The 21987-nt window shown below is 36.9% G+C and overlaps 1 long non-coding RNA gene across 1 annotated transcript in view; it reads right to left on the bottom strand.

Annotated features, from left to right (window-relative positions):
- Positions 1-201: 201 nt before the first annotated feature.
- Positions 202-21987, bottom strand: part of LOC123633092 — a 621497-nt gene continuing 599711 nt past the window's right edge. Inside the window, exon 7 of the long non-coding RNA XR_006733543.1 lies at positions 202-325. This is a non-coding gene — a long non-coding RNA (uncharacterized LOC123633092). The remainder of the gene's footprint in view (positions 326-21987) is intronic.

Raw genomic sequence — 21987 nt, 5'->3', positions numbered from 1 at the left:
AGCATTTCCAGTGTGCCAGCTTTTCTAGTACCCTGTCTGGAATACATGCAGCAAAAAGAAAACCCAACCATCTCACCACCATGTTGTTCCTCAGGCTAGTCTTCCTCTGAGTTCGTGGGTTTCCTGTCTGTGGTAGCCAAAACTTCATGCTTTGTATCAGTGATTAATCTTGAACGAAAGAGTTTCTTGCCTCTCCCAATGGAAGCCGGCTTCTGCTTGGTCTTGGTAAAGCTCCTGAGTTCAAGCCAGTTTCCAACCTCTTTCCTGGGAATGGTGATTCTTTGCTTCTGCCCCTTTCTGGAAGCAATGAAGTTTTGCCTGGTCCCTGGTGACAAGAGAGTTTGCTGCCACACTCCAGCTTAAAGCTTTTCCTGTTTACTAAAGAAGGATTCAGAGAAGATGCATGGCTTTGGCTCTGTGCCCCAGTATCAGCCAATCATTTTCTACATGCCTATGTCATTGAGGAAACTCTCTACTATTTCCTGCCCTGCCTCATGAGCACCAGTGGAGGCTTGTGAAAATAGCTTTGGAGATAGTGTGAAATCCTGTTGTGTCCTGGTGCCTAGCTAATCTAAACTGTCAGTAGACTTTTAAGAAATTGTTAACACTTTAGCTGATTTCTTCTTGCCAACTTGAAAAGATGACCACCTACTTCTTCTGTAAAAAGATAAAACATTGTGTGTCCTACTTCTTCTTAGAGACACTGATCACAGGCTGGAGTGCCGTGGCATCATTATAGCTCACTGCAACCTCAAACTCCTCGGCTTAAGCAATCCTCCTGCCTCAGTCTCTCAATTAGCTGGGACTACAGGTGTGTACCACCATGCCTGGCTAATTTTTTTTCTATTTTTTGTAGAGATGGGGTCTCACTCTTGCTCAGGCTGGTCTCAAACTCCTGGCCTCAAGTAATCCTCCCATCTTGGCCTCCCAGAGTGCTAGAATTACAGGTGTGAGCTGCACCAGGCCCAACCTTAGCTTTCTGACAGGATCAAGGAAAGTTACGATTTTGCAGATTATTTGCTTTTTTCTCAATGTTAGAGTGGGAGTAACTTTCTCTTGACACATTCTAGATCCTAATCTTAAGCAGTACCACAAAGGTCTTTGCATAGCTCTCTAAGGAAAACGTGTAGATTTTGATAAGAATAGAATCCAAATTACAAAAAGAACTATATATACTTTAATGTAGTTAATGTATGCATACATGAAAATACCATAAATAATCCTAAAGCACAAAGTAGTTTAACAAACATGATAATTATCAATATCTCTGACACAGATTATTGGTTTACAAGAGTGCTCAATATTGTGGTCTTTCATAGTTTGAATCCAGAAACTTTATTTTTCCACTGTGACTCTCCTATATGCATCTATTGTCCATCTATTATATTCAGGCCTCACAATGTTTAATTCCTTCTCTTTAATAAATGGTGTTTAGAAAACTGAATATCCACATGCAAAAGAAGGAAATTAGACCCTTATCTCACACTGTATACAGAATCAACTCAGAATGAGTTAAATACTTGAATGTGAGACTTAAACTTTAAAACTACTATAAAAATGTAGGTGAAAAACTCCATGCCATTGGTCTAGGCAATTCTTTTTGGATATAAACCAGAAAGCACAAGCAACAAAAGCAAAAGTAGATAAAAGAGATTGCATCAAACTGAAGAGCTTCTGCACAGTCAAGGAAACAAGACTAAAGAGACAACCTATGGAGTAGGAGAAAATATTTGCAAACCATATGTCTGATAGGGAATTAATAGTCAAAATACATAAGAAATACAAACAACTCAATAGCAAGAAAACAACCTCATTTAAAAATGGGCAAATGCTCTGAAGGGACATTTCTCAAAAGACATACAAATGGATAATAGGTATATGAAAAAATGTTCAGTATCAATAATCATCAGAGAAATGCAAATTAAAATTACAATGATATATCACCTCAGACCTGTTAGAATAACTATTATCAAAAAGATAATGTGTTGGCAAGGATATGGAAAAAAGGGAACTCTTGCACATTACTGGTAGGAATGTAAATTAGAACAGCCATTATGGAAAATATTAATAGTATGGAATTTATTCAAAAAATTAAAAAAAGAACAGCCATATGATCAACAATCCCACTACTAGGCATATATTCAAAGGAGTTGAAATCAATAGATGAAATAAATATCTATATTCTCATGTTTATTGCAACATCTATTCACAATAACCAAGACATGGCATCAAACCAAGTGTCCATCAATGGATGAATGGATAAAGAAGATGTGGTATATGCACATAATGGAATACTATTAAGCCTTATAAAAGAAGGAAATCCTATTTTTTGCAACAGCAACAACATAAGTGAACCTGGAGGACATTATATTAAGTGAAATAAGCCAGTCACAGAAAGACAAATAATGCATGATCTCACTCTTATGTGGAATCTAAAACAATCAAACACATACGCCATGGTTTAGATATGGTTTGGCTCCAACAAGCCTCATGTTGAAATTTGGCCCTCAGTGGTGGAGATGGGGCTTGGTGGGAGGTATTTGGGTCATGGGGGCAGGTCCCTCATGAATGGCTTGGTGCCATTCTCACAGTACTGAGTGGGTTCTTGCTCTATTAGTTCCCGTGATAACTGGTTGTTTAAGAGTCAGGCATCTCCCTCCCCTCTCTTTTGCTTCCTGTCTTGCCATGTGATCTTTGCATACACCAGCTCCCCTTCACTTTTCACCATGTATGGAAGTTCCTGAGGCCCTCATCAGAAGCAGATGTTGGCACCATGCTTCTTGTACAGCCTGCAGAACTATCAGTCAAATAAATAACCTCATTAATTACTCAGCCTCAGGTATTCTTTTATAACAACACCAAATGGACTAAGACACTTAGAAGCAGAGAGTAGAATGGTCATGGAGTGTGGGGGTGAAGGGTTGGAGAGATGTTAGTCAAAGGATATCTATCCAAATTTCACATAGATAAGGGGAATAAGTTCAAAAGAGCTATTGCAAAACATGTTTGATAATAATGTATTGTATTCTTGAAAAATGATATAAGAGTAGATTTTAAGTATTTTCACTACACAAAAATAAGCATGTGAGGTAATGCATATGTTCACTAGCTCAATTCAGGCACTCCATATAGTATACATATTTCAAAACAATATGTTGTATATGATAAATATATACAATTTTTGTCAATTAAAATCAATCAATAAGCACATCAGAGAAGAACCAGAGATTATTGCTAAAATGAGTTTTAAATTATGACTCTAATTTAGCCAAATGTACTTAGGAACGGTACTTAAAAGTGAAAGGAAAACACAGAAAGGTACAGAGGCATGAAGGAAAAATGGTGTGAGAGAGCATACCAAGTTTGGAAAATTGTAAGATTGACTAGTATGGATCAGCTGATAATATGTTAGATGTGGGAGCACAATGGGAGTTTGAAAGAAATGAGGGGCATGAGGAGCTTTTTCTTTCATACAAAGAAATTTAGGTTTTATCCTGTTGGCAGAGGGAGGCCAGTGGAGAATTCAAAATGGAGCAGGATATATCAAATACACATCTTAGGAAGAATATCTTTTTGAATCAAACAGATCTATTTAAAAAATTAAGCAAGTACTCAGAATAAATTTGTTATATAATAAATAAAATGATTTAAATAGATTAAAGCAATGGCCATGAAATATTAATACATCTATGGGACACACAAAAAAATCAATCAGATAATTGACCACAAGGAAAATGTTAAATCCAATTAAAGAATAGAAATTTTAAAGCTAAAGTTTCTCATCATAAATATTGTGACTTTAAATAGCTTTAAAATGTTGAGCACAAATATAAAAGAAAAATATCATGAAACATGCTACTTAAAAATACAGAACTGTCATACTGAAAATATCTCACTTTGTGCCCTGAATACTTTTCACAACCTAGTGTTTTTAAACTTATGTAACTTGGTCTTGTGTTCACATCTGTGTACCTTGATTCTGTGGCAGCTGTCACGATAACAGGGTTGAGGTAAGATAGTTCCTGCTATCTTAAAAGAAAGAAAGAAAGAAACCTATATACTATTTACTGTCCATGTCTATGTCTTCATTTAAATAAAAATATTATTTACTAAAAGCCCATCATGCTGTGAAAAGAATTCTATACTTATTTGGGTTTTGTTAATTTGGGTTTAAATTTTAATATCTCTCAAATTCCCTTTTGTATTCCCTGATAGCCTAAACAGATGCTTAAATCATATTCATCATAATTAACCCACTTACTTTCCTTTGTTTTTGATTCTTTCTTATTAATGATTCCTCTCCACAGCTTATATTTTCTACTAAAGTTATTCATTGGCAGGGTGCATAGGAGAATCTTGGTCTTTGAAAAATGAAGCAACTGTTTTACATTACCAAACAACAAAAATAATTTGATTGATTTTCTGTAGCCAGGTTTTCAAAATACTTCAAAGTCATATTATATGCTTTTAATCAATTCAGTGAAAGGTTAATATTTTGAAATATAAAGGCTTTATACATTTCAACTATTATTTTGAATAATAGATACCCATTTCAAACAAAATGCATTTCAAAGTTGTAGCATTTGGTAAGTAAATTATGTGCTTTTTAAAGAAATGTATTTAAGAATTATGGCACACAAAATTTTAAAAATAAGGCACTAAACAAGCTGAGAAATACATAAATGTGAAAATCAAGGAATCAATTATTTAAATATATTAAGAATTTAAAATGAGGATATTCCATAATAGTTTTTATGCACAAATTTAAAGTATACTAAACTGGTTCACTGATGACATTATTTTAGAGTAGTTTTATTTAGCAGGTGAGTGAATTTGATAATTAAAGACCTAAAATCAGTCATTATAAAATAATTTCATAGCATCATCCCTGGAGACAGCATTCTGCATAGTTTTGCCTTTTTTACTACATTCATTCAAAAATACATTTATTATGTATCCATGATGTTTGAAAAGAGATCGACCAGGAGACTATGGTGTTTAGGTGAATAAGCAGTAGGTAGGAATAAAAAGGTGAAGAAAACACCCATGCCCTCGAAGCACAAAGTATGGCTACTTTCTAGTGATGATGCAAAGTGCAGGTAGTAAGTAGTACAAATGTGGTGAATGAAGAAACCAGGCAAATCATCTGTTGTTAAATGCAGTTCTTATAATATTTTCAGATTAGTTAAATTTTAATGGCAAAGATTTAACTTTTTACTAATATTTTACCATACCTTTGCTATGTATTACATTTAAAATTTTAGATATTTCTAATTTCTCACAGTAAGTATATTTTATTAAAAACCATTTTAATCATATGGTCATATAAGATATACCAACTAATAAGTCTTCAATTATTATTGGCTCATTTGCCTAATATTCAGTTAAAAAAATCAAATAGTAATCCATTTAGTTAAACACACTCACACATGAAACTGAAGGGATAAGAAGAACCAAATAATGCTTTTCTTGAAATTAAAGAGAGTGGTTTCAATTTAGTAATATGACATTATGTATTCAAAATGTGAAAAATAAAAGGAGCTTGATTCTTCTTATGTACAATTATCAGTAAAATTAAGACACTTTCATCAGTAGAGAGTTTATCAGATAGTAAACATTTATTGGGTAACTAGTGTTTGCATAGTACTCCAGCCTTTTGTTAACTCATCTCTCTATTATATGTTCATAAGTAGTTTTACAATCTCTAGCAAAATGAGAATTTGTTTTTAGAGCACTATAAAATTCTACTTTTAGAAAAAAAGTACACATTTTACATGATACATAATCTGCTTTCCAAGAAGTATGTGGTAGTATGTAAGGACAATGATAGATCTACTCTGAAAGGGTCTGTGAGTTTTTTAAGGTAAGAACTTTTCAAGTGGAATTTTCCAGTCATTTCCAATACATTTTCCATACCATAAATAGTGACTGAAAATAAACACAGATATTCCTGAGAGGTAATTTTACATTTTGCCACATATTTGTCACAACATTCCACCTTAAAATAATATTTCTGACTTTTTACCTTAACTGATCCATTAACAGTCTTCCTCCCCAATTTCATGCTTCAGTGTGATCACTAACAAAACAGTCCACACTTCTTAGCTGGGAGGTAATAGCATTTCTGAATGACCTGAAATCCTTTGGAATTGTACTCTACCTGATTTTCAAGGGTGTTTAATCCATTTGTATGCTCTAAATTTTCCATTTGAATTTGCATCAGGTCATGTAATATCAGTTTCTTCTGTGTCACCTGATGTAGCAATAACTTTATATAATGTGACACCGTGTAATGTACAGTTTAAAAAATCCCTTTTCTTCTACTAGAGTGGGATCTATCAAATGCTGCATCTGTCCTACACCACTGATCTACTTGATGGATGTTAACTATGAAATAAAAAATATCTAGCTAGTTCTGCACATTTCAGTAGAACAATTATGTACTTATCTTCCTAATTAGCCATACCATTTTATACCATAAATGTGCTTTTCTTATATAAAGTGATAAAGAAGATAAATATACCACCACAACAAGACATTTCCTTTTTTTTTTTTTCTTGCCACTTATTGGAGTTGTCTGGATGGAATGCAAGAAAACAATATCACTGTCTATCACTGAATTTTATTTGTATAGTCAATTTGTTAGACAGAGAATAGTGAATTCTCTCTCTAAGGCCAAATTTCTCTATGATTTTCCAGATTAGGAGTCTGCAAACAGTAACTGGAAAACCAAATCTGGCCCATGGCCTGTATTTGCAAATAAAAGTTTACGGGAACAGAGTTACATCCATTCTTTTCCATATTATCAAGGCCGCTTTCAGGCTATGAAGGCAGAACTCAGTAGTTGCCGCAAATATCGTTATGTCCCATAATGCCCAAAAGATATACTATCTGGCCCTTTAAAGAAAAAGTTTGCTGATCTCTATTCTAGATTATTTATGAAACTGTGAATTATCAGTTACATGATGTTAAAACATACACTATCATAAGAAAATTCTCTCCAAGTATGACATCATTTTTAAAAGGGAATAAATATGCTGAAATACTAAATGAAACAAGTTCCCTTATAAGATAGAAACAGAGTCATATCTCATAGTTGAGGGAGCTTTTGTTTCTTATGTAAGTATCATGGTCCCATTGCTTCTTATATGGAAAGCCAGGATTTGGAAAATGGAATCCACCCACTTCTAAGAAGAGTTGGCAAGACATCTGGGCTAGAAGAAACTTGCCTTGTGTAGTGATGCATATGTGCTTCTACTTCCATCAAGGAAGTCTTAAAGGAAAAAATCTCAAAGAGTGAGTTTCACTCTTAGAAAAGAATCAAAGACTCTATCTAGCATACTCTGTGGTTCCCCAAAGATGACTCCTCTATTCAACAAACTGATGACCCACTTTGGCTTGGATTCTGTAAGAAAATCTGAAACCAACTGATTCTATGTTGCTATAGCAACATGTTTACACTATGTTACCTAACCAACCACATTGAAAGGGAAATTTCCAGGCTCCTCTTTGTCAAAAGATCATTTCTAAAGACTTTTATAGACTATGGCATGGTATTGGGCTAGATGATGGATGGGTCAATCAGTACAGGGCAATGAATAGGTCCATTAAAAGCAGGCTACAGTGAAGATTATAGACACAGCCCCACCAAAGAACAATGATGAATAGACCCAATGGATGGGACCTTTACCAGTGGAAGTCTAGTATAATAAGGAGGAAATATAGCATCTAGGAACTGTGCATAATTTTGGTGTGAAATGAACTTTTCTCTTGCTATCTCCTGATGATAGCCATATATCATTTATTTAAAGTTTTCTTTTGAAAAGAAGAGACAGATTGATACCAGAACCAATAATCAGCCAAAATATACTGAGACCTGCTGGTAACCAATCTGACTGGTTGGGCTTACATTCTGATATGTACCTTGTGTGTATGTACTGAGCTGGGGGAAGGTGTCACTAAATACTTGAATATCACAACTGTTACTGACCTGAAACACCCTTTGGCTTCTACCTCCATAGCTCATTCTTTCCCTTGAGACACGTCTAGTTTGAGTCTGAATATAGAATATATAATCCAGTATCAATAATATACTTTGGCTATTAGAGGGAAAAAAAAAATCAAGAAGTTGGCTGACTAGAGACCTTAGGTGCCATATCGTCCCAGAGGGAAGAAAGGGTTCAGATAAAGTTGAGCAGGATATGGGCACAGCTCTCATGTAGTCTGGAGGAAAAGGTGCCAAGGCCTGCCAGAGACTTCACAGAAAGAAATTGTGAAGTAGAACAGGTAGAAAAAAAAAAAGATCAAGCAAAGATCAACCCTGGCGAAGCTTGGAGCTTGGAATGAAGGGGTAGGTAGGGGTTTCGTTTCTCCTTCCCACACACCTCTGATCATCAGCAAGCTACTGAGTAGCTTGGAAGCTTTTCCACTCTCACAAGCCAAAGTGATGTTGTAAACACTGAACTGGGACCTTCTTGAAAATAAAGCATCAGGTTTGCAGCTCCTTAGGGATCCCCACCACCCACCCTTGTGACCATGGCCCAAAGTGGAGAAAGTGGTCACCATACTGCTTCTCTGACCACTCTAGGGAACTCCAGCCCTTCAGTTTTCACATCATCTGTTCCCACAGGCAGTTCCCAATGTCTACCCGGACTTCAGGGAATGGAGAATTTGTGTAATCCCAGAGCTTGGACATCCCATGTGGGCTTTCTTCCAGGAAGAGAGACCAGAGAAGCTGGAGTGCCAGCTCTTTTACTCAGACGCTATTCCTCCCACACCCCTCCCCTGCCCCCTGCATCTGAGAGGGACATTTGAACTGAGTCTTTATAGGGAAGCTGCGTCCTCTTGACTGGCACACCCTCAGTTTGAGGTTTCCACAGAGTTTTGGGCCCACACTTTCCCCTTGAGGACCTGCAGTGGACCCAGGTGTGCTCAGCCTGGGAGTTCCACTCCTGCTGGCACACCTTGGAGATGCTTGCTAGACACACAGCCTGGATCCTGCACCCCCAGGATTCAATCAGGTTGTTAGGGGGCACAAAGGGAAGATTTGGGAGCTGGATTAAGGAGGTGAGGGAGCCCAAGGGGGAGAATTGACAGGAGAATGCAACATGGGTCTAAGTCTCCATGATTTGGTAGAGCACCCATCCCCGCACAGGAAAGCTGCACTTTTGGACTGGGGTGGGTCCTAGTGTGAGGAAGCTCCCAGCTCACAGTGCCATTCCTCAGCGAGTGCAGATACCTGTTTGTAAGCAGACACTGGAGGGAGACTCTCGGGGCAGGGGTAACGTTAGAGTGGCAGAGCTCACTCCCAACAGCAAGTTGGTAAATTGCACATGGCCCCTTCTCTATAAGCGGACTTTCCAGTTAGGAAAGTCCAGTTAGGCCACTTTGGCCCCCTTCCCAGTGGCTTTCCCCAACAGCATGGGAGCCAGCCTTTGATCCCTGCTGAGACAGTTCTAGGACCTACATTTACGGAGACTAAAGGCTGGCTTACCCAACCTAACCCTCTCCAGCCTCACTCCTCCACCCACCTCTGCTGTGGTTGAGAATAAGCAATCCCCTGGTAGCTACAGGGCCCCTCCCACTGCCTAGAGCATTCAAGTGCTCCTCTTGAGGGACTAAAAGCCTATTACAGCCACAAAAGAACATGACTGTGGTTAACTCTTTCCTGCAAGTACCAACTATTGACAGGCAGAACAACTGTACAGCTTATTACAGGATCTACTGACTCAATCAAACGGTAATTCTTACTCACAAGCACTACCCACCATCTCAGAGATTAAGCTGGGGATCCCAATACAGATAGAGTACCGGGGTGCCACACTACCCCACAGGCACTGTGGCCAAGTTGTGAGAGGGATCCTTCCATTGTCACAGGCCTCTGCTTGTATGGACCAGGGACCTGCCTGGAGTCTGTGCAGAGTCATTGCACTGGACATCAGGTGTGGTGGGGATCGGGCAGCAGTCGACCCCAGGTTTCTGCAGCTGAAGCCATCCTGTGCTCTTGGGTACATGGCACCAGGTCTGCATGGGACTCAGTTTTGTAGCAGTACCTTCATGTCATCCCCACCAGCCTGGAGAGGAAAGAGACTAAGCAGAGGCTCCTCTGAGCTGTATCCTGTGACTGGAAGCCAAGCACCCCTCCCCCACAGCACAATGGGATCTGAGCATAGGAGTTGACTGGGGTGCTTCAGGCTCCAACCTGGGAGACTTTGGGTGACTGCTTCTGCGGGTCCTGGCCAGGGAGCAGTACAGGGAGAACTCCATAGTCCCTGAGCTGCTGGAACCACCATCCAACTATGTGACTTGCCATCAGCGCAGTCCCCAGGCCTGCAGAACAGCCTGCCACCTGCTCACCCTTGACTCCACCCTCCAGCTCGGATCAGTCCACTGCCTGCTTGGCCATGCTTCTGGCTCTGGGGCCCTGCTCAGAAGCCCTGCCTCTGGCTCCTCCCCAGTCCGTGTTTGAAGCTCTCACACCAGAACCCAGGGCACAGGCCCTATGGCCCCAGGGAGCCCACAAGGCCTTGGATATCACCCCCCACATTCCAGTGCTATACCTGAAAGCTAAGATCCCACTCCTGAGCCTCCACCACTACCACAGAGATGGCAGAACTGCTCCAAATTCATTGTTCTGCAAGAGACCCATCAACCTTCAGCCACCAGTGCACTGGAACCTGCTCTGAGCAAATGCCCATAACCTTGGAAAACATGTCCACTACATAGATAGCCTCACCCAGCTGCCACTGTCATCTCTGCAGGGAGATCCCAGGCAGAGCAATGCCCACAATGCCAACCTCCATGAAGTGGTCCCACCCAGCTCCCAACTCGAACTTCCTACCACTATCTGGTGAAAAGCCCAATACCCAGCACAAAGATCACCCAGCATAGGCTTGAACAGTGGCAATCAGGGATGAACAGGACAAATCAGAATGGCTGCATTACAGGCTTCCAGTGCACACACCCCTCCCCTGCCATGTCAACATTCCAGAGGAGGACGCAAAAATGCCATCTACAGACCTCCCCTTCTTCTAATTAAGTGGGAGAGTTCCTAGGGAAGAACAGATGCTTTTCAAAGTTATTAGTCCTTAGCCAAGAAAAGAGGTTTCAGGAGAGAAAAAACAGCAAAAGAACCCCGGCAACATGAAAAAACAAAACACCTCAACACCCCCAAGGGATCACAATATAACTATAGTAGTGAACTCCAACCACCAGGACATTGTGGAAATGATATAAATGGAATTCAGAATATGGATGGCAAATAAAGATTAATGGAATTGAAGAGAAAGTTGAAAACCAACCAAAAGAAGCCAGAAAAAAAATTTCAAGAAATCAGTGAAAGAGCTAGACAAGGATATAATAGATCTTAAAGAAATGAAAGAGTCATTAAGGGAAGTTCAAAACACAGCAGAAAACTTCAGCAACAGACTAAACCAAAGAGAAGAAAGAATCTAGAGCATGAAGAGAAGGCTCTTGAGTTAACCCTGTCATTTAAAGAGGCACAGAAGAGAACAAAAAAAGTGGAGCAATCACTTGGAGAGATATGGGATTATATGAAGCAAACTAACAAATAAATTATAGGTATCTCTGAGGGAGAAGAAAAAACTAAAAGCATGGGAAATCTGTTTGAGGGAATATTGAGGAAAACATCCCTGTTATTGCCAGAGGTCAGACATCTAGATACAAGATGGTCAGTAAGCACCGGAAAGATTCATAACGAATAGGACATCTCCAAAACTCATGGTAATCAACCTGGCAAAGTCAAAATGAAGGAGAAAATTCTACAAGCAGCTAGGCATAAACAATAGCTGACCTACAAAGGAAAACCCATCAGGCTAACAGCAGACTTCTCAGCAGAAACCTTACAAGCCAGAAGGGAGTGGGGCCCCATCTTCAATATTTTTAAGCAAAACAACTGCCAGCATAGAATTTTGGTATCCTGCAAAACTAAGTTTAATGTATGAAGGAGAAATAAAGACTTTTCCAGGCAAGCAAACACTGAGGGAATTTGTTATGATCAGACCTAACCTGCAGGAAATACTCAGAAATACATTATACATGAATCAACACAATAGATACCCATCAGTGTAAAATCACCCAAAAAAGCTAAAGTTTCACAACTCTTGTAAAACAACAGCACAAGAGGTAAAACCAAGCAATAAGGTACTACCCAACATGATGAACAGAATAGCACCCCACATATGAATTCTATCTCCTGATGTTAACAGTTTAAATTCACCACACAAAACACATAGGCTGACTGAATGGATTATAAAACAAACCCAAATATCTTCTGTCTCTAGGAGACACATCTAAACCACAAAGATGCACACAGGCTCAGTGTGAAAGGATGGAAAAAATATTACATACAAATGGAAACCAAAAGAAAGCAGGTATAGCCATTCTTGTATCAGGCAAAATTGACTTTAAATCAACAATGGTAAAGAAAGACAAAGGTGGTAATTAGATAATAGTAAAGGGAGCAATTCAACAAGAAGACATAACAATCCTAAATATATATGCACCTAATACAAGTGTTTTGAGATACATGAAACAAATTCTACTAGAGCTAAGCAAAGAAATAATAGCACGATAATTTCTGGTGACTTCAACACCCCACTGTCAGAGCTGGACAAATCATCAAAGAAGAAAATAAATAAAGAAACATTGGACTTAAATGGGACTGTAAAACGAATAGACCCAACAGGCATTTATAGAACATTCTACCCCAAAACTACAGAATATACATTCTTCTCATCAGCACATGGGACATTCTCCAACATTGATCGATCATACCTTAGGCCACAAAGTATGTTTCAACCAATTCAAAAAAATAGAAATGATACCATGTATCTTCTCAGACCACAATGGAATACAACTAGAAATCAATTCCAACAGTAACACTCAATTTTACACAAAGTCATGGAAATTAAACAACCTGCTGCTGAATGATTATTTGGTCAATAATGAAAGTAAGACGGAAATCAAAAGATCCCTTGAACTATCTGGATGAACCTGGAGACCATCCTCCAAAGTGATGTATCACAAGAATAGAATAACAAACTATATGTACTCACTATTAAATTGGAACTAACCTATCAGCATTCATGTGCACAGATGGAAGTAAAACTCAATGGAAATCATTCAGGTGTGAAGGGAGAGGAAAGGATGGGTGAAATCATACCTAATGTGGACAATGTACACTATCTGGTTGATGGGCACATTTATAACATTGACTCAAACAGTACAAAAGCAATCCATGTAACCAAAACATTTCTATCCCCATAATATTCTGGTATTAGAAATAAAACAAAAATGGACTTAAATGTAAGGCATGAACCCACAAATCATAAGAATTCTAGAAGAAAATGTAGGGAAAACTCTTCTAGATATTGGTCTAGGCAAAGAATCTATGACAAGACCTCAATAACAATTGTAACTACAACAGAAATAAGTAAATGGGACTTAATTAAATCAAAAAATTCTGCATAGCTATGAAAATAATCAACAGAGCAAACAGACAACCTACAGAATGGGAGAAAATATTCACAATCTACACATCCAATAAAGGGCTATTATCCAGTATCTACAAAGAGCTCAAATAGATCAGCAAGAATAAAACTAACAGCCCTATTAACAAGTGGGCAAAAGACATGAACAGAAATTTTTCTAAAGAAGATGGACAAATGGCTAGTAAACATACAAAAAAATGCTCAACATCAGTAATCATCAAGGAAATGTAGATTAAAACCACAAAGAGATATCACCTTACTTCTGTTAGAATGGCATTTATTAAAAAGCCCTAAAACTATAGATGCTGGCATCGAAGCAGACAGAAAGGAACACTTATACACTGTTGTTTGGTTTGCAAATTAGCACAACCTCTATGGAAAACAGTATAGAGATTTCTCAAAGAACTAAAAGTAGACCTACCATTTGATCCAGCAATCCCACTACTGGTTATCTACCCAAAGGAAAAGAAGTCATTTTATCAAAAAGACACCTGCACTCAAATGTTTATTGCAGCACAATTCACAATTGCAAAGATGTGGAATCAACCCAAGTGCCCATCAGTTAATAAGTGTATTAACAAAATGTGGTATATGTATAACGTGGAGTACTACTCAGTCATAAGAAAGGATGAATTAATACCTTTTGCAGCAATTTTGAAGGAACTGGAGACCATTATCCTAAGCAAAGTATCTCAAATATTGGAAAACAAACGCCATATGCACTCTCGAATAAATTGGAACTAACCAATAGGCACACAATTGCACAGAGAGAAGTAAAAGTCATTAGAAATCAAGTGGGGGTTGGGGTAAGGAGGAGTATGGTCAGAAACCCACCTAATGGGTACAATGAATATTATTCGGGTTCATTTACAGCTCTGAATTAAGCCGTGTAACAAAAACATTTGTAATCTCTTAATATTTTGAAATAAAAAAGTGTAAAATAAAAGAAAATAATAATATACTTTGATTAGCTGATGAATAGGTTATTTAAATTGCAATAAGAACCAAACTGCTCATATAGTTGCAGAAATTGTTATTGTGTACATATTGTTTAATGCATCCTACCACTTTCCTTGTGGATTAACAGGGCCTGGGGGAAAATTCAGTAATTAAATTTGAATTTGCATTGGGGAATTTTCAAAACAATACAGAGTCTCAATCTATACTTGAACTTAACAAGTGACAGAGCTTACACATTAAATTCCCTTTGTGTTCTGCCATCTCTATTCTATTATTTTAATATGAACATAGGACTAATATTTGTGCAGTATTATCAAATTTAAATGATATACTTAAAAAGAGTGTCTTTTGAGGTTCCTACCAGATATATACAAGGCATTATATTTTTTAAAAAAACTATGATGAAAGAATTTGTTCAGGGGTATTCTTCAAGTGCACTCTACATACATAACATGAAGCTGAAGAAGCTCTCAGAAAACTCAGTTGTTTCTGCAAGAAGCATCTTGAATTTTAAGCCTTCTAAATGTTGCTTTTGGGAATAGTAGCTCTTGGGGCAATTTAATCAGCCCTTTTACCTAAAATGCATGAGATAATTTGACTTCTAGAATCTGAGAGTCTTGAAGACTTCACTAGTTTGTTTGTATGAATTTCCCAGAAAGAAAAATTTTCCATTGTCAAAAGTGTTCTATCATGAAAATATAACCATCTCCTCCACCCTTTTAAAATCCTGCATATATCATATTTATATTTTTTATCAAAATGGCAAAAGGGCAGATTAAAGTGGTGTTGTACCACCAAACTACACCATGGGACAGATATCCCTGGGTGCTTCAGAAAATTCCTGGGAGTTAGACACAGAGAAGCCTAACAACTCTGAAGAAACAAGGGTGGTATTTAGTGCTTTGCTTCTGAGAAAAATAATGGAGAGTTCTAGAAGAACTCACAGTGTGGCAGAGACCAAAATGCAGTGTCTGCAGAACACATCCGGCAATGCGTTGTGCTCTATATGGGTTTATGCACATTGTCTCTAGCACTGAGGAGAATACCATTTTTCTAAGTTTTACATATAGGGTAGGCAAAAGAGCATGAGTGGAGCACATCCAATGGTGCTACAAGATGCACTGGCTGCCTTGAGAGTTAACCTGCACTCAACTCCCTGAAGTATTGCCGGGGGATCACATAGGCACCAGGGGCAATAATTGTCACTTTTACTGACAATTAAATTGGAGTAATATTATATTGCTAAGTCACATTGATGAGAACACTGACTTATTTGTAGTAAGAACACAATTTTCAATTAAATTATTTTTAAAAATTTTAACAAAATTGAAGTGAGTTTTTGAAAACTGTACATATATTTTCAGTATTTCTACTGAGTTATTTATAAGTGAGATAATCAAATGAGATAATGACTTTAAACCCCTTTTAAACTCAAAAGCATTTTAAAGCTATAAGATACATTTAGTCACTTAAAAAATAAGTTAGATTACCCATGATGATATGGCTTGGCCTACTACAGAATTACTGATATATTTAATATATTTGATGAGCCCAACGTAAGATCTAAATGGTGGATTATTTTGGTATTATGTTGGATCCTTAAAATAAGTTACAGGGGATAAAAGGTTCTATATTGTATTGATCATAATCCTGGCAGGTGGCTGGTGGCACTAACAGGGTAATTGAGGAAAGCTTAAGGAAAGACATACCAAGGTTTGGACAAGATTAAATGAAACCAGCAATAGAAAGTAAAGTATTCCCAGGATAATAGTGAGGGTTTGTTGCCACCCCAGGCCTGAAGGGCAAGGGGAGGAAGCAGGTACTAGACCCCAGGGAGGGAGCCACAAAGAGCTTTGGAGAGGATTGCATTGGCTGCCAGTCCATAGGTTGCCAGGGAAGGTGCTATGGGAATCAAACTCCAGCCTCCTTCAATTTCCACCCTCTAATCTTTTGCCTGTATCTACTATCAGTTGAAACCAATCTGAGGCCAGAGGGCAAGATATCCCATTAATGAAGATTATAAATGTTAGCTTCAGGAGGCACACAGCAGGGTGGACTTGAAAGGGCAAATAAAGAATATTAAAAATAAAGAGAACTAAATTCAGAATTAGATGAATTTCTAATATGACTTTTCTATGTTAAATATGAAAACATGTTAAAATAGTGAATTTACTTGATATGAATGAAGTTCATTCATTCACTTATTCAGCAGAGCTTTAGTGAATACCTACTATACTCTCTGTGCTAAGCACTTAGCAAAATTATTTGATATGATTCCTTTCCTCAAAGATTTTATCATGCTGTCTGAAATATAAAAGTGAAAAATCACTTACTACATCCCCATACCATATAAGAGGAATTAAACAGTAGGAAGAAGAAATAACTGGAAGGATGCTTCCAGGTGGGAATACAATATGAGCCAAATGGTAATAATAGGAATTAGATGAATGGACAATGGGAGAATAGGAGAAACGACATCACAGGTAGAGTGAGTAGGAGGTGCACAGATACAGCAGCTCAAGGAAACTTTGTTCAGGAAACTAGAACTTCAGTTTTGCTGGAAGGAAGGAAAAACCTAGGGCCAACAAGTCTGGTTTGGATCACTGAGGTGCTTTATTGATATGTCAGTAGTTGTGCTTTATCCTGAAATGGATGAGGAGCCAAGGAAAAATTTTAAGCAAAGAAAAGGCCTGAAGAGTTTTGCATTCAAGAGATATAACTATGGCAGTATAGAAGATATATGGAAGGATGAATGGGTTTTGTACAACTAACAAATATATTTTTTTCGAGACAGGGGTTTTCTTTGTCTCCTGGCTAGAGTGCGGTGGCATCATCATAGCTCACTGCAACCTCAAACTCCTGGGCTCAGCAATCCTCCTGCCTCAGCCTCCCAAGTAGTTGGGACTACAGGCCTGTGCAACACAATGCCCAGCTAATTTTTCTATTTTATGTAGAGATAAGGTCTCACTCTTGTTCAGGCTGGTCAAAGACCATATTTTTAATTCTTTCAGTTCCCTTTTAGTTTTTGTAGAATATTTCTGTGTTCATGTATTTTCATGATACAGTCATCCCTCAGTATCCTTGTGGGATTGGTTCCAGGAACACCTGTGTATTCCAAAATCCTTGGATGCTCGAGTCCTTTATGTAAAATGGTGTAGCATTTGCATATAGCCTATGTACATCCTCCTGTATACATTAAATTATCTCTCAGGTGTTTATAATATCTATTACAATGTAAATTCAATGTAAATAATTATTATACTGTATTGCTCAGGGAGTAATGAAAAGAAAAAAGTATTTATATGTTAAGTACAGATGCCACCATCCTTTTTTTCCTGAATATTTTAGATCCAGGGTTGGTTGAATCCATAGATGCAAAACTCAGAGATACAAAGAGCAGGCTATACTTATTAATATTTTTGAACATAATGCATTTATGTCCACCTAAATGTACTGCAAAGTGAAATTCTATAAGTTGAATTCCACTTGTTAGTTTTCTCCAAGAGTTTAAAAAATCTATTTGAAAGGATTTAAGGTTAGGAATTAAGGAAGATCCCAGGTCCAGCATACCATTGTAACTGTTTCCTGTTGTACAAACTTCTTTACTTCTATAAGGACTGATACTTTGCTTCTAGATGTAGATGTTCATTAATGTCCCACATTTCTCTGTGAAGCACACCAAAATTGTTAAAATTTTTAAAAAGCAATTATATTCTCATTTTGTTGATATTTTGAAGCATAATTTTAATTTCAAAATGGCTAGAATCCTTATTTCTTTCTAAAATATTCTAGGATATTTTCCCAAATAAAATTTTATGGTAAGGAAGATCCTTATTCACACTCAAAATGTTTTTTTGTTGTTGTTTATGGAAACATTATTTTCAAATAGGATACATGTCACATAGCAAAATTTAAATACAAATATCTAGGTAGTATTAGGTACCCTACTCCATTCTAACTAATCTTTAATTATTGATTAATCCAACCCTTGCTGTCTTGCCAAAGTTTAACAGACAAAAATAAAGCTCACCTTTACTGGAAAGACCCCATTTATCTTTCCAATTTTCCTTCTTTCTTTTCCCCTCCTTACATACAGGAATGATAAGAAAAAAAATTTATCACAGTGTGATGCCACTGGTATGTATAAAAAACCCTTGACATTTTTCCATCAGTAGTTTGCCTGCTGGCCAGCGTCTAAACTTCTCCTACTCCCCTTCTCCTCAGGTAGCTGGCTGCTAGATGTTTACTGATTAATTTGGATCAGATATTCTCCTAGCAACCAACACTAAAATAGGATTAGATACTTTTGTAAAAGACTGTTCTGTTAAAGAAGCTAAGATTTTCTAAAACACCATAAACCGAAACTAATGATCTTTAAGCAAAGACATGATGTGATTGCTTCATACTTGTATTTCAAAACATTAAGAGGGTACAAATGTTTTAGGATACATGGATTGCTTTTGTAATGCTTGAGTACTGGCTATAGGTGTGCCCATCACTCAGATAGTATTCATTTTACCCATTAGGTAGGTTTTTGTCCCTCCCTTCCTTCCCCCTCCTCCCACTTGAGTTCCACTGAGTTTTACTTCCCTCTGTGCACATGTGTGCTCATTGGTTAGTTGCAATTTAATAGCGAGTATAGTGTTGCCTGTTTCTTCATCTTGAGATACTTCACTTAGGAAAATGGTCTCCAGTTCCACTCAGGTTGTTGCAAAAGGCATTAATTCATCCCTTCTTATGGCTGAGTGGTATTCCATGGTATACATATACAACATTTTGTTAATCCAGTCATGACGATGGACACTTGGGGTTGATGCCACATCTTTGCAATTGTGAATTGTGTTGCAATAAACATTTGAGTGCAGGTGACTTTTTGATAAAATGACTTTTTTCCTTTAGGTAAATACCCAGCAATGGGATTGCTGGATCAAATGGTAGGTCTATTTTTAATTCTTTGAGAAATTTCCATACTGTTTTCCATAGGGTTGTACTAATCTGCAGTCCTACCAACAGTGTATTTGTGTTCCTTTCTCTCTATGTCCATGCCTGCATCTGTTGTTTTTGGACTTTTTAATAAAAGCCATTCTAACTGGAGTAAGGTGCTATCTGAATGTTGTTTTAATTTGCATTTCCCTGATTAGTGACACTGAGCATTTTCCACATTTATTGGCCATTTGTCTTTCATCTTTTGAGAGGCTTCTGTTCATGTCTTTTGCCCATTTTTTAATAGGGTTGTTCATTTTTTTCTTACTGATTTGCTTCCAACTATTTACAAGGCTATAGTAACCAAAACACCATGGTATTGGTAGAAAAGTAGAGACATAGACCAATGGAACAGAACAGAGAACCCAGAAATAAAACCATCTAGCTACAACCAACTAATCTTCAACAAAGCAGACAACAACATACACTGGGGTAAAGAAGTTGTATTCAATAAATGGTGCTGGGAAAATTGGATAGCCACATGCAGATGAATGAAACAGAGCCTCTACCTCTTACCACTCATAAAAATTCATTCAAGATACATAAAAATCTTAAATCTAAGACATGAAACTGTAAGAATTCCAGAGGAAAATGTAGGAAACTCTCTTCTAGATATAAGCTCAGGCAAAGAATTTATAACTAAGACCCCAGTGGCAATCAGTGCAACAACAAAAATTAATAAATGGGATTTGATTAAACTAAAAAGCTTCTGCATAGAGCAAATAGATAACCCTACAGAATGGGAGAAAATATTCACATGCTACACATCCAATAAATATCCAGAATTTACAACGAACTCAAGCAAATCATCAATGAAAAAAATAAAACCCTTCATACTTTTAGAAGAAATTTCAGCCAATTGCTTTTTACTGTTGTTTTTATCTGGGGAAAATCAGCCACTTTTTTGATTTTAACAATTTGCATTTGTGGGCAAGCTCCATTTAAAACTGTTCTTGATAGTATAAGAATATATATTACATACTTTAAATAAACACATAAAGCATTCATGTCATTTTGTAACTGTCAATTAAAGACAGAAACAAATAAGTCTAGTTTCTAATGGCCATTTTAATTATCTAGGGATCACAGTAAATTTTCCCATGAAACATGTAATTAATTTTCAATTTTTGAACAAAAAATATGAAACTCAAAAGTTTCAATTAAGATTTAACTGAAAAGTTAATAAACATAATTTTACCTAGTTCTCAAAAAGTATCACTGTGTCACTACTTATGTATAAACTTCAGTAATAATGTATAATATCAAAACATTATTTGATAGGAACAACAGATACAAAAGAAAATATAACATGTTATAATAAAACATGTCTAGTAATATTAAATGAACTGACCAACAGGACATGATGGTTATCTTATCTGGTCTTTGAAATAAAAGGAGGAAATACTTTATTATGCTCCATTAAGATTTTAATCTAGCAGAGAATACCAGAATAGGAAATACAATATTTTAGTGAGATAAATAACAGTTTTAGGTTTTAAATTTATTAAGTTTAAAAGTGATAATGTTGAGGCAGTAAAATATTTTACAATTTCAAAGAAATCTACGATTCAAAAATAAAAACCTATAGTTTGATCATTTGGTGGCTATAATATTTTTCCCAGAGGCAGGAACAAAGCAGCAAATTTTTCATTTGAAAATACATTACCAATTTAGCTAGGATAGTGATTATACCTAGAGTATTAGAAGAGTGCCATTTCTGCAATTTTCCTTTTCCACTAATAGTTTATTATTTTCTATGTGGGCATTTCTTAAATCTCACATGTGATTTTAAGAAATCTGAAATGTAAACACTAACCACTTATTTCAAGTTTCAAGACTTTTTAGTTTGGTAGTATACTGAAAAGCTAATTCACATTATAGAAATTACATCTATAGATACTGTAACATTTTAGCATCTAGAAGATTGCAAAGCAAATAATCTTCTAGGTGTTAGAGACATGGAAACCATATTTACTAAAGACCTACTCTTCAGTAAATGTGTATACCAGTGTATATACCAGGTACACTGCCAGATTTTTAAATAGAGCATCTCATGTAATCCTTTCCAAAACAGTTAAGACAGATATCATCCCCAAATTATAGTCCCTATCTGAGATTCAGCAATGTTAAATTACTTGCCAAAGACTACAGAATAAGGCAAAGCCCAAGTTAAAACTATTGACCATGGGACCCCAAACCTGATATCCTTTCACTGTAATCAAACTGCTTTTCATTATTGTGGAAGGAAAACCATTCTCCATCCTCCAAGCACTTGGTACTTCAATGATGCCCAAGTTTCACAATGTACTCACCCAGACTTGGCCTGTACTTTAAAATTACTACTTTCCTCCTCCTGATGGCTTACCAAAATTCCCACCATTTTCAGATAGCCGCAATAAAAGATTAAACTAACCAGCATAGAAATATGAGACTAAACAGCCAGCTTTAAATGTTTATTTTCAGGAAGAGAATAAAATAGAATTTAAGTGAATATATTGAGTTTACATGTGTTTGTGTGCAGGGGGGTGGTGTA

The sequence above is a fragment of the Lemur catta genome, chromosome 2 (genome assembly GCF_020740605.2).
Source record: "Lemur catta isolate mLemCat1 chromosome 2, mLemCat1.pri, whole genome shotgun sequence".
NCBI lineage: Eukaryota > Metazoa > Chordata > Mammalia > Primates > Lemuridae > Lemur > Lemur catta.
The sequence above is the reverse complement of the archived record's forward strand: the minus strand, read 5'-3'. Positions and strand labels throughout refer to the sequence as shown.